The 16,214-nt window shown below is 41.6% G+C and overlaps 1 non-coding gene across 1 annotated transcript; it reads left to right on the forward strand.

Annotated features, from left to right (window-relative positions):
• Nucleotides 1-7,584: 7,584 nt before the first annotated feature.
• On the forward strand, nucleotides 7,585-7,691 carry LOC144998986 (small nucleolar RNA R71). Its single transcript, XR_013660517.1, has one exon. It is a non-coding gene; the product is annotated as a small nucleolar RNA R71 (small nucleolar RNA).
• The last annotated feature ends 8,523 nt before the right edge of the window (nucleotides 7,692-16,214 follow it).

The following is a 16,214-nucleotide window of genomic DNA, read 5'->3' on the forward strand; positions in this document are numbered from 1 at the left end:
TCCATACATGCATTGCTTTTTATCAAAGTTTGGCGCGTTCGCACACAAATCTAATGAAAAACTAGATCAGGCGTTCAATTAATTTAGTCATCTATTGAGCAGGATGCTTAAGCATAATCTCAGTGTAACATCCCAAGTTTAGAAGCAAGAGTTCAGGGGTGTAAAGTGTTATTAGGAGGGTGGACTCGGCAAGTAGGTGCAGTTACTCGTCGAGTCGGAGCGGGATTTGGTCGTGAGTTAAGTGAACAACACGCCGAGTCGACAATTGGACTCAACGAGTTGGTGCTGGGAAGAGAAAACCCTAAGATTTAGGGTTTGCACCCTATTTAAAGGATCTATTGTCCACCCCTCAGCCCCTTGATGTGCACAAAAGTACCCACTAATTTTAATATTTATAACCTAACAAACTTAGACTAACTATGCACTTATAGGCAGTGTACCTAGTCAGATTACAGTATAGCTTAAGTAAGTCGGGTGTCGATCACAGGGAACGGTGTTACTAATTAATCTACTTACTATTAAATTAACCTAATTTATTAACAAATTTAATAAGGGGTTTTATCTGATTTTGCAAGATCAGATGAACTTAAATCAAATTCAATAAAAACACACTCTTACTTAGTTGAATCCACTTCTCCCTTATGGCTAGCTAATGATCATGGGTTATTAAGTTGGTTTTTAGTTATATTAGTAATTTAGTTCTATCTTACCAATAAGTAACTAATTCATGTCAAACCATGTATGTTCACACATAATTAAACACAGAACTAATTATGAATGTAAATATGCTATGTAAGATTTGTTGTATAAACACAATTATGGTCACAATTCACGTTCTCTAGCACAGCTAAGATTTATTCAGTCTAATTACTAACTAAGATTGGTCAATCCTAGCTCTAACAATTCAATGTTCACTAAATTCTTAGATAAACAAGTTCATGCAGTTTCATGGTCACTAAGCTACACAGAACATGCAATCAAGCAATTGGATAAACAAATAATAACATGCTAGGTTATACAAATCAAACACAAGAAATTTTTACCAACTCAAATTAATCCATAACCATATAACTATTCATAAGTTCAAAGCTTCATCTAGCTAAGCAAGAGTAGCTAGATTCAGCTGCTCATCATAGTAATTAAACTAACACAGCTAAAACTAATAAAAGACATGTTCATAATTAACTAAAATATAAAACTTTACTTCTTTTGGTGTTGAAATCCCTCTTCCAGGACCTTTCTTTTGCTCTGAAACGTCTCCTAGAACTCCTTTTCTTCTGCCAAAAGTCCCTCTATTCGTAAAGGTCAAGGATCTATATAATTGCTGTTATCCATAAATTCACGTCGTGAACAATCATAAATTCACGTCGTGAGTCGTAGATAACCGTGTCCGTCAAGGATTTCTTCACCCGCATACATATCTTCTAGAACCCTCAATTCACGTCGTGAATCCGTTAATTCTCACGTCGTGGATAACCTTTTCTCCAGATTTACTTCACTTTTACTCTTCTAATTCCCAAAGTTTCTTTCTTTAACGTTTTCAGTCCCCTTTTCTTCAAAATGTCTTCTTTTTTTGCTGTAAACAACATTTAAGCTCATAAGTACCATTATTCTAAACAAATTACCGACTTTTTAATAAAAATGTACTTAAATATTGTGTAAAAATAAGTATAAATATGACAATATCAAAATACCCCACACTTAGGCTTTGCTTGCCCTCAAGCAAATTTAAACTAACATTACATTGAACAATCCGACTCTAATTCAACCATTATGCCAAGACCTCAACACATGCATTTGTGTCTAAAATTTTCCTAAAGTACCCCCATACTTTAAATACTCACAATCTTCATAAACACTTGTCCACTTTTTCCGAACAATGCTCATTTTATGCAACCCTCCGAATCCATCCGCAGAAAACCTCCTAACCTCAAGGTATTTTTAGTTGAGCAACCTAAGCATACATAATATAGAATTACAACTTTTCGATACCACTATGGAGCTCTTTTGGAATTCTTCAATTCTTTGACATTTGATCTTTGATTTCTTTGAATTCACCACCTTATTTGATTTGATTTCTTGGTATCTTCTACTTTTTGCATTTCTTGGAATTTTGATTTTTTGATCTTCACTTTATTTGCTCCAAAATTCTTCAAACTTTTTCGTAATTCTCTCTCTCTTTTTTTTACATGTACCTCTCTTTTTTCACTCAAAACCTACATGCTTAAGCAGAGGCGCTCAACCTCAACCTTTATTGGTTAATGATAATAATTTTCCTGGATACATTTCAGGTTTAGGCTGCTAAACATATTGCATCCTTCAAACCGAGCGGGGTTATGTTTTTGTTCCATGATTTCACTAAAATAAGGGAGGCCACAAATGCACTATAACGTATATTGGCTCAACTAAACATTTGAACTTTCATCGGATCGTCCCGCATAATACTAGCAATTATAGGTTAAACTATTATTACTAGATTCAATTATTAAAAATTTGAAATTTTCAATCTTTACTATTATATGATTTTCTAGCAATTTACTTCTTCTACCCCTACCCCACACTTATTTCATACAATGCCCTCATTGTATGCATCAAAGTTAAAAAAAACTGAAAGAAAAGGGAGAAAAAAGAACAAACTCCCCTGGAATAGTGGTGTGAAGATCTCCAAAAGTGCGGGAAACGTGCATCTTGAATATGGACTCCAAAAATAGAAACTTGATTCTTGAACTCGCGAAATAAGGAGTGTACCGGCAAAACATGAAATCGAGCCTTCAATCATCTTCAAATATGGTGTAAGTCTCCAAAAGTAGAATGACCAATGTGGGAAAGCATACGCCACATTGCATGGTTGTAAAAAAATGAGCCAAAATAATCTTAAATATATTGACAAGAAGAACAACATCAACCCATAGAAGATTAAAATGTCAAGAGCCTTGAATCTCGTAAAAATCTAATATTCATGACGTGAGTGTGGAATAATTCACGACGTGAAATCGAACTGAACGTATCCTAAGAACCTCCTGATAACTGACTCACGACGTGAATTAGAAATGTTCACGTCGTGAGAACTAGACAAGTAGAAAACATTGCTCAATCCTTCTTCTAATGTCTTAATGTATTAAGACTCTTCCAAAGTCATCATTTATGACTCATTCGCTGACACTCCACTCCATTAACTCACCCCAAACTTATTTTGAAAATAAGGGTCTCGACTCTCGGAATTAAACACTCCCAGCTAAAAACGTACGCATTCATAACTCGCTATCCCTCCTAAGCACTCCGTAGCAATTTCTGAGAAACAATCAACAACGAAGAATAAAAGTAACATAATATTCAAAGTAGTTCTTACAATCCCATAAAAACAAACTAAAAAAAAAACTAAGCACAAATCAAACAAAATAAATAACGATCAATCATCCTCCTCATTTTCATGCGCTCCACTGGTAGCAGCTCCATCACCTCCACGACCACCATACTCCGACCATCGTGGGCAAATCGGGTAATGATACCCTAAATGAGGCGGCTGCTCCACCCCAAGATGTTGAACCACATTTTCCATCATGCCGCCTATCCAATTCACACTCAACGATAACTGGTCAAAGTAACCAGCCATATCACCCCCAAAAGGTGCACCAACCATGGAAGCAGGGGGGTGTATCGGCTGCCTGCGGTCTCCCCGTCCTCTCACGTTCTTGCACCTCGGTCTCGGCTCTGGTGCAGGTTGATCGGCTGGCTGATCATCCTCATCTTCACCCTCAACATCTGATGGAACTATTCCCCAGTGCGATCCAAAATTTCTGACCACCCGCATAGTCTCCAAATATCCCATACCAAAGTCATGCTCGTCCACACACGTCATGGATCTAATAATACCGGGAACAATAAGATGATAAGAACGGGCCAAACGAGTAACAAAATGCCCCCCACAAATAGGGATCCCAGGGCGCGAACTCGCGGCAGACCCAGCCAGAAAACGGGCTAGAAAATACGGGATGTTACAACAGACACCAGGCTGTAAGATGCACCATAAGAAAAATAAGTTCTGCTTAGTCACTTTGTCTCCATGCCTCTTATGGTTGATGGAAAAGGTAATGAACCGGTGGAGTAAACGATGGATCGGGGACCGAATACTGCTCTCAGGAGATACTCTGGAATTAAACATCCCGGAGGCAATGTTATGCCAAAAGAATATCCCGTGACACCCTCCGTATATCCTCTAGCAGCCCCTCCTAAAAACATGCCAAACTCGGGAGTCACAGCCTCCTGTCGATCATACAGTCCCACTCTCCAAGCAAACTCAACTAGGCTGCACTCCCGGTACTCACCCCCCAATCGAAATACTAACGCATGTGGCCAATGTGGATCTTGGACCGTTTCCTGAAACGTCACCGTTGCGAAGAACTCGACACAAAATTCCTTGTAGACCCGCTCTTGCACCCTGAACCGATTTTGCCAACCGGAACAGGTGAACGAATACCCATCTCCAATAAATGTCTTTGTCAAGAACGGGCCCACCCGGTCTACGAGCCCTACTTCCCTCAATCTTGTCCAATTGACTGTTGGAGCAACTGCAATTTCCCTGTTGTAAAGCCACCCCAATCTGTTGTTCCAACGGATCAAAACATCACTGGCCGTCGTCGCGGGAAAATTGTAAAACGGGTGTAAACCCGCAACCCTAGCTGGAACCTCTCTTCTTGGAGCTATTCCTGCAAAAACACGAAAAATAAACAGCCAAAACAAATATCCACAAATCAAACATAGAAGAAAAATGAATTCTGATTAGCCCCAGAATTCACGTCGTGAACTCGCAACCGCAGAAGGCAGAATCTTCACAATCGGGGAAAATCCAGTCAAAATATCCTTGGGTTTTACTCCTATACCACTTCCAAACACTTAGCATGAACATTCCAAGGTTATTTACGAACTGTAAAGAATTAATTTCGTCATTTAACAAACCCTAACCCTAAGTTCCTCTACTAGAACCAAAAATTAAACTTAATAATCAATAATTGGTACCTTTGTTGGAAGTATTACGTAAGCACAATGGTAATTAGTAGAATTGTCGGCTAAATTCGCAGCAATGGGGACCAAGGGGGACCAATTTCTGTTTCCACTTCGTGAACAATAAACAAATGAAAGGGTTTACTGGTTTCCAGGGACTTAACATGTGGTTCCGTACTTTTAAACGTTCACGTCGTGAATTATATACAATTCACATCGTGCCTGGGCTTAAGTTTGGGCCATGTACTCACGGACTGATCTTGGGCTTGCTAGTCTAATGGGTTAAGCTATATCATGGATTATGTGTCCAGTTCATTCACAATTCACGTCGTGAACGGCTAACTATTCACGTCGTGAATAAAGTCTGGATAATCAATTTTTGAGTTTTGAACTAAGTTCTTAATTACTACTACTTCCATTTTAAGGTCCCCACATTTTGTTCTAATAGAGTTGGATGGCTCGATCTAAGTTTTCAAAACTAAAATGCAAAAAGAAAGAGAATTTTTTTTTAAACCAAACTCGGGTTGCCTCCCGAGAAGCACTTCTTTTTCTTGGAGTCTTGAGCTGGACTCCGTGCCTCCTACGTTGAGTCTTCGGAAGAGTCCTCCACCAAGATCTTTTGTTCCTTGAACCGCCTTTTGTAAGCTTGAACTCGCCTTTTATATGCCTTCTTTGAATTCTCCTTTTTAGCTTTTCCTTTTTCTTCAAGCTTGCATTTTGTGCCCTTGGTTTCCTCCTTGTACTTTATGTCATTCTCTTATTCTTTCACCACCGGCCTTGTTACTCTTGAAGTGACCTCCTCTTCATCACTTGTTATTTCCTCATCCTCTTTGCTTACCCAAGAAGGCGGGATCTTGTAAGCTATGACTTCAATAAAATATGGAACAAATGCCTTTGGTTTTGTCCTCTTGACTTGATGAACTACCTTTATCTCTTCTTCCATAAGCTTTTCCAGTTCTTCTAGTTCATTCTCTTCATTAATTGTGAACACCTCTTCTTTATTTCCTTGAAAGTTATCCTTTATCCCAAAGACCTCTTATTCATCTCCAACCCTCAAAGTTAGCTTAAACTCGCGGATATCAACAAGGGCACCAGCAGTGTTGAGCAATGGCCGACCAAGGATTATCGGAACATCTGGATCTTCTTTCATGTCCAAGACTACAAAGTCTATCGGAAAAATAAATTTTCCAATTTTTACCAAAATATCCTCCACTATGCCTCGGGGTTGTGTCACCGAACGATTCGCCATGTGAATCTTCATTTTTGTAGTCTTCATTTTCTGAATCTCCAATTTTTGATAAAATGAAAAAGGCATCAGATTAATGCTAGCCCCAGAATCGGCTAAAGCATTAACCTTCATTTTATTCCCAAACTCACATGGAAGAGTGAGGCGTCTAGGATCCCCCATCTTTTTCTGGTGTTTCTCCCAACACAACTTTTGAAGTTTGTTCACTTAGAATCACTGTAGACTGCTTCTTTAATTGCCTTCGAGTGTCTATCAAGGCTTGCAGTAATTTCTGGTTCTCGGGAGCTTTAGATAAGGACTCGACAAAGGGGGTGTTAATCGGGATCCCCTTCACATGCTTGACAAACTCTCTATGCTCTCTCTCCAGTGGACTAAGGGTGGCTTGGGAAGGAAAAGGCAAATTCGGCTCATAAACCGAACTGACTGCAAAATTTTTCTGTTCATGACGGGCCCACGTCGTGAACATATAAGGTTCACGACGTGAATTCTGGAACTCAGCAGCTTCATGATTTTCGAGCTTGATCTTCTTCATCTTTTGATCGGGCTTCCGTGGTTCTTCGTCCAATGCTTCCAGGAACTCCGAGATGGCTTCTTCTTCGGTGTCTATGGCCATTACATGAGATTGGTTCTGTACTTCGGGATTCTTCGGGGACAATTTTTCATGAACTAGAGTTGCTAGTTGACCAAATTGTACTTCAAGGTTATGGATGGAGGCTTGCTGATTCTTTATCAAAGTTTGTTGTTCCAGAATAGCAGAATCAGTGGCATCGTGTCGCTTTTCCGATGCATCCATAAACTTCATTAAAATGGTCTCTAGGTCGGGTTTCTTCTCGGCTGGTGGCTGCTCCTTTTGATAGAGGCCTCGACCTGTCTGCCTATCCTTATCTTCTTTTTGCTTCTTATACTCCTCATATGGCAGCCACTCCTTCTTCGGTTTCCTCCAGTCCTCATCAAATTTATCCCCACTAGAGTAGCATACTTGAGCCTTTCTGTTCCCATAATCATCTACATTGCAGTCCCTTGTCAAGTGTGGACCACTGCATCTCTCGTAACCCACTCTTATGGCATGTATCGATTGGTCCATTTGTGTTATCATGCGGTCCATATTTTTTAACATGGCCATGACCGCTGCTATTTCTTCAGTTTGGGACTCTCCTCCGCCTTTGATTCCTTCTTGCCTCAGGTTGTGGTATTCGCGGGAGTGTTTCGCGAATTCTTCAATTAGCTCCTTGACCTCCCTTGGATTTTTCTTTGTCAAAGGTCCTTGAGAATCAAGGAGTTGTTTTGTCATCACGTTGACCCCATCATAAAAGATTTACATCTCTTGCTGCACATTTAGGTCATGTTGTGGGCAATTTCTAAGTAACCCCTTGTACCGCTCCCATGCTTCGTATAGTGACTCCCCCGACTGTTGCTCAAAGTTGGCTATTGCCTTCTTGAGTTTGGCTATATTGGATGGCGGGCAAAACTTATCCAGGAATTTCTCACGCATTTGAGCCCAAGTGGTGATTGTACCCGGTGGGAGTGCTTTTAACCACTCCTTAGCAGCTCCTTTGAAAGTGATGGGAAGCATCCTAAGCAAAACTGTGTTTCTGCTGACATGTGGGACATTGAAGTAGTCTGCAATGTCATTGACTTCATCTAGATGCTTAAAAGCATCTTCATGATCTTTCCCGAAAAATGGAATGTCCTTCAGGGCAGTCAATATGTATCCCTTCAGCTCGAATGTGGCATTGGCAGGTATTGTGGGTTGGACTAATCCGGGACCCACATCTTCTCGGATCCGCTTCTTGTAAGCTCCCATGGACATTTCTTCAATTACTGCCATCTCGTTCCTTGGCTCGTTCTCAGGTTCACTCGTGTGTTCTTCAAATTCTGGCTCGGTATCGCTTTCGGACTCGGTTTGCACGGGTGTATGATCCAAATGCTCAAGATTGCTCTCGTGCTTCGCTGATGAACTTGACTCTCCTGTCTTCTTTCCCGACTTCCTAGAGAAGGCTGATTTCAATTCTTGCAAGGGCGTCTTTTTCTTGTGAATTGCAGACTCGGGATCTTCTAGTGGTGGCACCAATGGTGTGTTTGAGCCTCTGGTAATTAACTCCTGCAACTTGCTAAACTAAAACGTAAAACTGGACTAAAATAAGAAAAACTAAAAACGAACTCTCAGATTTCACGTCGTGAGTGTACTAAATCTCACGTCGTGAACGCTGTGACAAACAGAAAAAAATTAAACTAAGATAAGCTAGCAAAGTAAATAACATATTAAACTTTCTGCAGATTTTATTCCATAAAAAAATGATTAATCTAATGCAACTAAATAAACTAATAATCTGCGCCGTTCCCCGGCAACAGCGCCAAAAACTTGATGTGCACAAAAGTACCCACTAATTTTAATATTTATAACCTAACAAACTTAGACTAACTATGCACTTATAGGCAGTGTACCTAGTCAGATTACAGTATAGCTTAGGTAAGTCGGGTGTCGATCACAGGGAACGGTGTTACTAATTAATCTACTTACTATTAAATTAACCTAATTTATTAACAAATTTAATAAGGGGTTTTATCTGATTTTGCAAGATCAGATGAACTTAAATCAAATTCAATAAAAACACACTCTTGCTTAGTTGAATCCACTTCTCCCTTATGGCTAGCTAATGATCATGGGTTATTAAGTTGGTTTTTAGTTATATTAATAATTTAGTTCTATCTTACCAATAAGTAACTAATTCATGTCAAACCATGTATGTTCACACATAATTAAACACAGAACTAATTATGAATGTAAATATGCTATGTAAGATTTGTTGTATAACGCAATTATGGTCACAATTCACGTTCTCTAGCACAGCTAAGATTTATTCAGTCTAATTACTAACTAAGATTGGTCAATCCTAGCTCTAACAATTCAATGTTCACTAAATTATTAGGTAAACAAGTTCATGCAGTTTCATGGTCACTAAGCTACACAGAACATGCAATCAAGCAATTAGATAAACAAATAATAACATGCTAGGTTATACAAATCAAACACAAGCAATATTTACCAACTCAAATTAATACATAACCATATAACTATTCATAACTTCAAAGCTTCATCTAGCTAAGCAAGAGTAGCTAGATTCAACTGCTCATCATAGTAATTAAACTAACACAACTAAAACTAATGAAAGACATGTTCATAATTAACTAAAATATAAAACTTTACTTCTTTTGGTGTTGAAATCCCTCTTCCAGGACCTTTCTTTTGCTCTGAAACGTCTCCTGGAACTCCTTTTCTTCTGCCAAAAGTCCCTCTATTCGTAAAGGTCAAGGATCTATATAATTGCTGTTATCCATAAATTCACGTCGTGAACAATCATAAATTCACGTCGTGAGTCGTAGATAACCGTGCCCGTCAAGGATTTCTTCACCTGCGTACATATCTTCTAGAACCCTCAATTCACGTCGTGAATCTGTTAATTCTCACGTCGTGAATAACCTTGTCTCCAGATTTACTTCACTTTTACTCTTCTAATTCCCAAAGTTTCTTTCTTTAACATTTTCAGTCCCCTTTTCTTCAAAATGTCTTCTTTTTTGGCTGTAAACAACATTTAAGCTCATAAGTACCATTATTCTAAACAAATTACCGACTTTTTAATAAAAATGTACTTAAATATTGCCTAAAAATAAGTATAAATATGGCAATATCACCCCTCACTACCCTTTTGAGATCCAGAAACCCTAAATCATGAGTGAGAGTGTAACATCCTGTTTCGGGTTGTCCATGATTAGGGTTCGTGGGCCATGAGCTGAGGATGAGGAGGTTTTGCGTTGCGGCGAGTTGATAGAAGCATAGGGCATCTCATCACCTTTCCGTAGATATGAGAACCTTTGGAATCAATGTTATATCAAGAAGTATGGAAGTTATGGCAAGTTAAGTCCTTATTGAGAAATCGGTGACAATCACATACGTTGGTGTAAGTATGGGTACGCTTAGCGTACCTATGAGCTTGATTTGGACGCAAGGACCACCTAGTACGCTGGACGTACTAGGCACAGAAGGAAAACCCTAGTTTGGGTAGTTCCTCTATTTAAGGAATGAGATGGTCTTATTTCTAGCCACCTTCCTCAATCAATGAACCCTCCCAAACCCTAATATCCATTCTTGAGCTTGTGTGTGGCCATGTTGAGATTATATGTGTTCTTGTGGGCACTTAGGAGTTAAGAGGGAGCATGGAAGAGAATGGAGATGAAGTCCAGGCTTTGGATCTAAGCTTTCCTGGGGCTAGAGTACCATTTCAAGGTATAAAGCTCAAAGCTTTGCCATTGTTTTTGTTTTGTGCATATTAGGGTCCTTTTTAGGGTTTTTAGTCCCAAAGCTTGAGGCTTTATGAGTTGTTTCACTCCAAAGCTTAATAACCTGTCCTTTTAAGTGTTTTTTGTGGTGAGGAACTATAAAAATGAGGTCTTGATCGTGAGAATCACCCAGTGCATGAGTTATGAGCATTTTGAGTGAGGAAAGTAAGAGTTTTTATGTGTCGTGACCATATCAGCCATGCAAAGGCCTAAAGTCGTTAACTTTATGGAGTAAGAGGTGTAAGGAAGTCCAGATCCAGGAGATAAGTTAAGGTCTTAACGGGTTAAGACCCAGGAAATGGTTTAAAGAAATCTAAGAGTACCCGCAACGTAATCCCAGTACGCCCCGCGTACTCGGTGGAGGCCCCTGATCAGTTTTATGCACGCTTAAGTACGCTGAGTGTACCAAGGAGGTACTCCCCGCATAACCTCTCCGTGGACATTTGGACTAGACCTCGTTGTTGGGCCTTAAGTGTTGGGCCTGAGTCTTTAGGCATGTGTATTTGAGTCAATGAGCAGAAAAAGAATAATTATGCCTTGGGCCCTTGTGTTAGGCTTGTCATGAAGGTTGAGGTTGGGCCTTGGGGAAACCTATTTATTATTGGGCCTTGGTGGACCCAATGGGTTTCGGGCATTGATGGGCCGGTAAATGGTCTACCTTTAGACCCAAAGAGTGAGAGTTTTGGGATGAGTATCTAATCGAGATAATCATGGGTTTGGCACAGAGTTAGTGGTCGGGCAGAGCAACAACGGTTATAGGGGCTGTTCACCATCCAAGGTGAGTCTTCTCACTATACTGTACCTGGAAGGGTACATATGTGTGACCGGAAGGTCTTATATGCTATGAGCTGTATGTGATATATGCGGTTATGTGATATGTATGTTATGCATGATAAGGATCGGAATGTCAAGATGACATGGACCGAAAGGTCGGGAGGTTACGGACTGGAAGGTCGATAAGGGTGGGACCAGAAGGTCTACTGGGATTCAGGAAAGATGTCCCCAAAGTCACTTGGACTAGAAGGTCCCTGTAACAGCCCGAAATCTCAAGTATTGCTAAATTACATTTTGGGGTGTTTTAAAGGGGGGACTCGGCGAGTTGGAGCCTGACTCGCCGAGTCGGATCGCAGACTTGGTCGCGGGTTCGCAACTGGACTCGACGAGTCCAGGTATGGACTCGGCGAGTCGACGCTGTTCAGCAGAAACCCTAGCCGTTTGGTTTTGGAACGTATATAACGCCTTATAGGACGTCATTGTCTGTCTTTTGGCCGACTAAGAAGAACCCTAAATCGGTTGTGGGCATCCATAGCAAGGATAGAAGATCATTGGTGATTTGAGGAAGTTATTGTCCAAGAAGGAGAAGGTTTTGGCTAATGGGACAGCAAGGGAATCACGTTTTGAGGCTTGGGGACACAGAGAGTGCGTGATTCAGGTAACCTTTCGGATTATTTTCTGTTATGTGAATGTGTGCATGGATTTAGGGTTTATGGAAACCTTTTGTGGTTAGATTGATGGTTACCCTTGTTTCCCAAACGACTATAGCCTTGTATTAGGACCTTTAGAGGTCCAGAGGGTCCCATGCCTGTGTATTTCGGGACAATATTTATCTCAGGAAGCAGTTTGATCGACTGCATGGCATGGACTCGCCGAGTCAGATGAGCAGACTCGGCGAGTAGCTTGAAGATTCACTGGGACTCGCCGAGTTGTTCTTCAGACTCGGCGAGTGGAGTCGGGGTGGCCCCGCGATTCTTCCACGGGGAACTCGTCGAGTCAAGAGAGAAACTCGACGAGTAGAAAGGGAAAATCCAGGAATTTGTGAGGACGACCAGACTCGCCGAGTCGCCAGGGTACTCGCCGAGTCCAGTCGAGATGACCATGGACCGTTGACCAGAGATGACCTATGTGTGATTTCTTAGGGTCAGTTAATGTGGAAGATCAAAGTATTAATAAGGGAGATATTGTTATAGGGAGCTTGTAGCTCGGCGGATCAGGTGCAAGTGATTTCAGGAGTTGCTAACTTCCAGCATCCACGAAGTGAGTTCTCTCACTATACTGTACCCGGAAGGGTTTGATTGTGTGACCGAAAGGTCGAATATGTTATGTGTTACGTTTATATGCTATAAATGGAAAGTTAGTTGCTACGCGTGATATGCATGTTTATGTATGGGCCGGAAGGCAAAGTGTTATGTGGCAGAAAGGTCAGGTATGATATATGATATATGTGCTTTATGTGTTAGAGTAAATGTATTGTGTGCTGAATATGTTATGGGCCGGAAGGCAATATGTTATGGGCTGGAAGGCAACACGTTATGGGCCGGAAGGCGATTATCTCATGGGCCGGAAGGCATTGTGCAGGGACCGGAAGGTCAGGGCCTGGAAATGCGTATGTGCGTAAGGTGTATATTGGGGAACTCACTAAGCTTCGTGCTTACAGTGTTTATGTTATGTTGTTTCAGGTTCTTTCAGTAACGCGGAATGGCAACGGTTCGATTGTACACACCGAAGGAAGAGTTGTATCTTTGAGGATCCTGGTTGTCTAATCAAATGAAAATGAAACTATGTTTTGTAATCCGAATATGAATAAGATTTTAAACAAGTGTTTTAATATTAAATTGATTATTTAAATGAAAATTTTGCCTTGAAATTTACGGTGTTACAAATTGGTATCAGAGCCTTGGTTTGAGGGATTCGGATGCGCCTTCGGGTAAATCTGGACTCAAACTGAGGAAATAAGAAAAAGTTTTCAAATAAATAGTTTTCTAAAAGTGAATAAGAGTTCTAAGAGAAAGCAAGAAAGAGCAGTGTGTACAATCAGCCAGAGCCAGACGGTGATTTCCCAAAATACCCTTACTTTTAAGTTATGAAATATTTATTATGCACTTATGAGATATTATTGCATGTTAGAGATAGGCTAGGTATTTCATATCTTAGGACTAGAATGGCCTGATTTGTGATGCCTTAGCCTAGGGTTTATTGTTATATGTGCGTTATGCTTTTGAATATGTGATGAATGAGAGTATCCAGTTAGAACGCACAAGGGGTGGAGCTACAGAGTTCAGTGGTACTTCCGAGGACGAGCCGGGAAGGTGGAGCTATCACAGATAGGGAGTCCTATATATTCTTCGATGCTCGAATGCTGCTTGCTTTGTGCTTTGTGGAATTCTCGATGGTGGGAGTCAGCTACTAAGTGAGTATGACGATATTCAGGAGGTAGATGGTTGGCATCATTAGGAGCTCTTCAGCAGCTGATAGCAAAGAAGTGGGAGGACGGCGGAAGAGACTAGGGAGTAAACCTAGCCGGATAAGTGCGATGGAAGAGTAGAGGATTTCGCTGGGGAGCGAGCACGTGCGATGGGATTGGTGAAAGAGCAGGTCGAGCAGCTACTTAGGAGCTCTGGGATGGTCCGTGTGGAAAGTATGGGTAGATGTGGCAGGTAGTATGGGCCCGTACTACTGAAAGCAGAGGACCCATACTTAATACAGGGAGTATTCCGGAGGTCCTAAGGAGCATATTGAGGAGTGATGTTATGGTTCGAATACCATACATCGGAGCAAATTGCGGAGTGATGTTATGGTCCGGGTACCATACATCGGGATAGATTGAGGATGGATGTTGTGGTTTGAGCACCATACATCGGAGCGGATTACAGAGTGATGCTATGGTCCGGGTACCATACATCGGAACAGATTGAGGAGTGATGATGTGGTTCGGATACCATACATCGGAACAGATTGATGATAGATGCTGTGGTTCGAGTACCATACATCGGAGCGGAGTACGGAGTGATGTTATGGTTAGGGTACCATACATCGGAACAGCTTGAGGATAGATGTTATGGTTCAAGTATCATACATCGGAGCAGATTGAGGAGTGAGGTTATGGTTCGGGTACCATACACCGGAACAGATTGAGAAGGGACGTCATGGGATGAGTACCTGGGTTCGTAGCGGATGATGCTTGTGACTATCTTGCTATCGGGTCATGATCGATGAGGTAGAGATCGGATGCTATGGGTTTTAGGCCTGTAGACCATGATTCAGAGTGGGGAGGCGTTCCCCGAGAGGAAAGGCGAGTGCCCACCAGAGTATTTTGGTAAGGAGTTAAAGGGAGAGGAAAATTTCGATCTGAGTTGAGCAATCAGACGATAAGGGAGAGGTCATCTTCTAGGTGGGTGGTGCCATTTATGTTCGTGAGCACGACACGAGAGGGCTGATGTTTCAGTTTTGGATTTGGGAGTACACCCTGCAGGTAGTTATCGATAGTGATTTCCCTCAGAGTATCAGGTAGCAGGTGTGCCACGAGGCAGTGACTTATCGAGAGCAGACAGTCAGTTTGGGACTGAGGTAGTCGAGAACCACACCACACCTAATTGGGAATAGTAGGTTGTGTTATTATGGTAGCAGCGGGGAGTTCAGTCGAGCTTTGCAGTGCAGAGAGTTTTCGTCTATGTTGGGAGCGGGTCCTTGTCCTTTGGACAATTCCGGTGTTGGGACATTGGTTGATGAGTCGAGGTGAGAGGAACGATGATTTGGCAGGGCAGTATATGAGCCAGGGATGTTATTGAGCAGTTGAGATGCTTAGTATTGGATTGGTATGAGATTTGGAACGATTAGAGACAGTCGTGATGAGGAGTTCTTGAGGAGTTCATCAGAGGTTCAGAGTATAGGGGGTTGATTGATTCCCTTAAGGGGGAATTATCGGGCGTTGCGTGGCACTTCCTCGGGGCAGGTGCGATTTCGCTGGTGGAAAATAGTCGTGGGTTAGTTGAGTGTTAATTGGGGATGGTTCGAACCCTAAGTGGGGGAGAACCGGGTGTAGTACATAATAAAGCAAAGATTCGTCAAGAGTGACTATAAGTGAAGTATAGAGATCTGCTATAAGAAATAATGAGACCAAAGGTGTCGGTGATCGAGTGAAGAGGTCAGAGTGAGTTTATGCGGGAAGTACTTGAGGAGAAGAACGAATGTACTCATGATAAGTGATTGGTGTTGTTGTAAGAAGATAGAGAATGATTGGGCAGCCAACCTCCGGGGCCGGTGTGCGCATCCTTGTTGGATTTTGAGCGTCGGAAGAAGGGTTTCGGAGCATTATCAGCAAATTTCGTAGCGACAGCATTTTCTTGTTTTCCAAATCGAGAAGATCTAGATATGGGGTTCAGAGGGAATGTATTATTGTGTTTACATGATGTTGGGACAGGAGATCAGTGGTCGTGGCAGTATTCTGGGCTATTCGGTTATGATATCCTTACTTCGGAGTTATTCAGGAATCCTGAACTGAATCGACGTGTGGCGTATCAAGTATCTACGGATCTAGTGGGAGTCTTCGAGTATGGACATCCGGGGAGACTATTTGAGAGAGTGGATTTTCGCAAGGTGGGCGTTCGTTATGTTGATTGCCTTTGTAGTCTGTGATGAATATTCGAGTCGCAGTACTCACTATTCAAAAGATGTTGTGATACCGTGTGGAGTCGCAGTACTCATTATATGGCAAGAGAATTTCTTTCGAGCAGAGTATGAGGTGGAAGAGTTTTGAGTTTGGGTAGCCTTGGTATTGAGTTTTTGGAGCTTGGATATTGGGTCGAGGGCGAGACGGGGGCCTCTGGCTCTGTCGGGAGATACGGTGAGATAC

This window comes from Lactuca saligna, chromosome 5, assembly GCF_052625555.1.
Source record: "Lactuca saligna cultivar CGN05327 chromosome 5, ASM5262555v1, whole genome shotgun sequence".
Classification (NCBI taxonomy): Eukaryota; Viridiplantae; Streptophyta; class Magnoliopsida; order Asterales; family Asteraceae; genus Lactuca; species Lactuca saligna.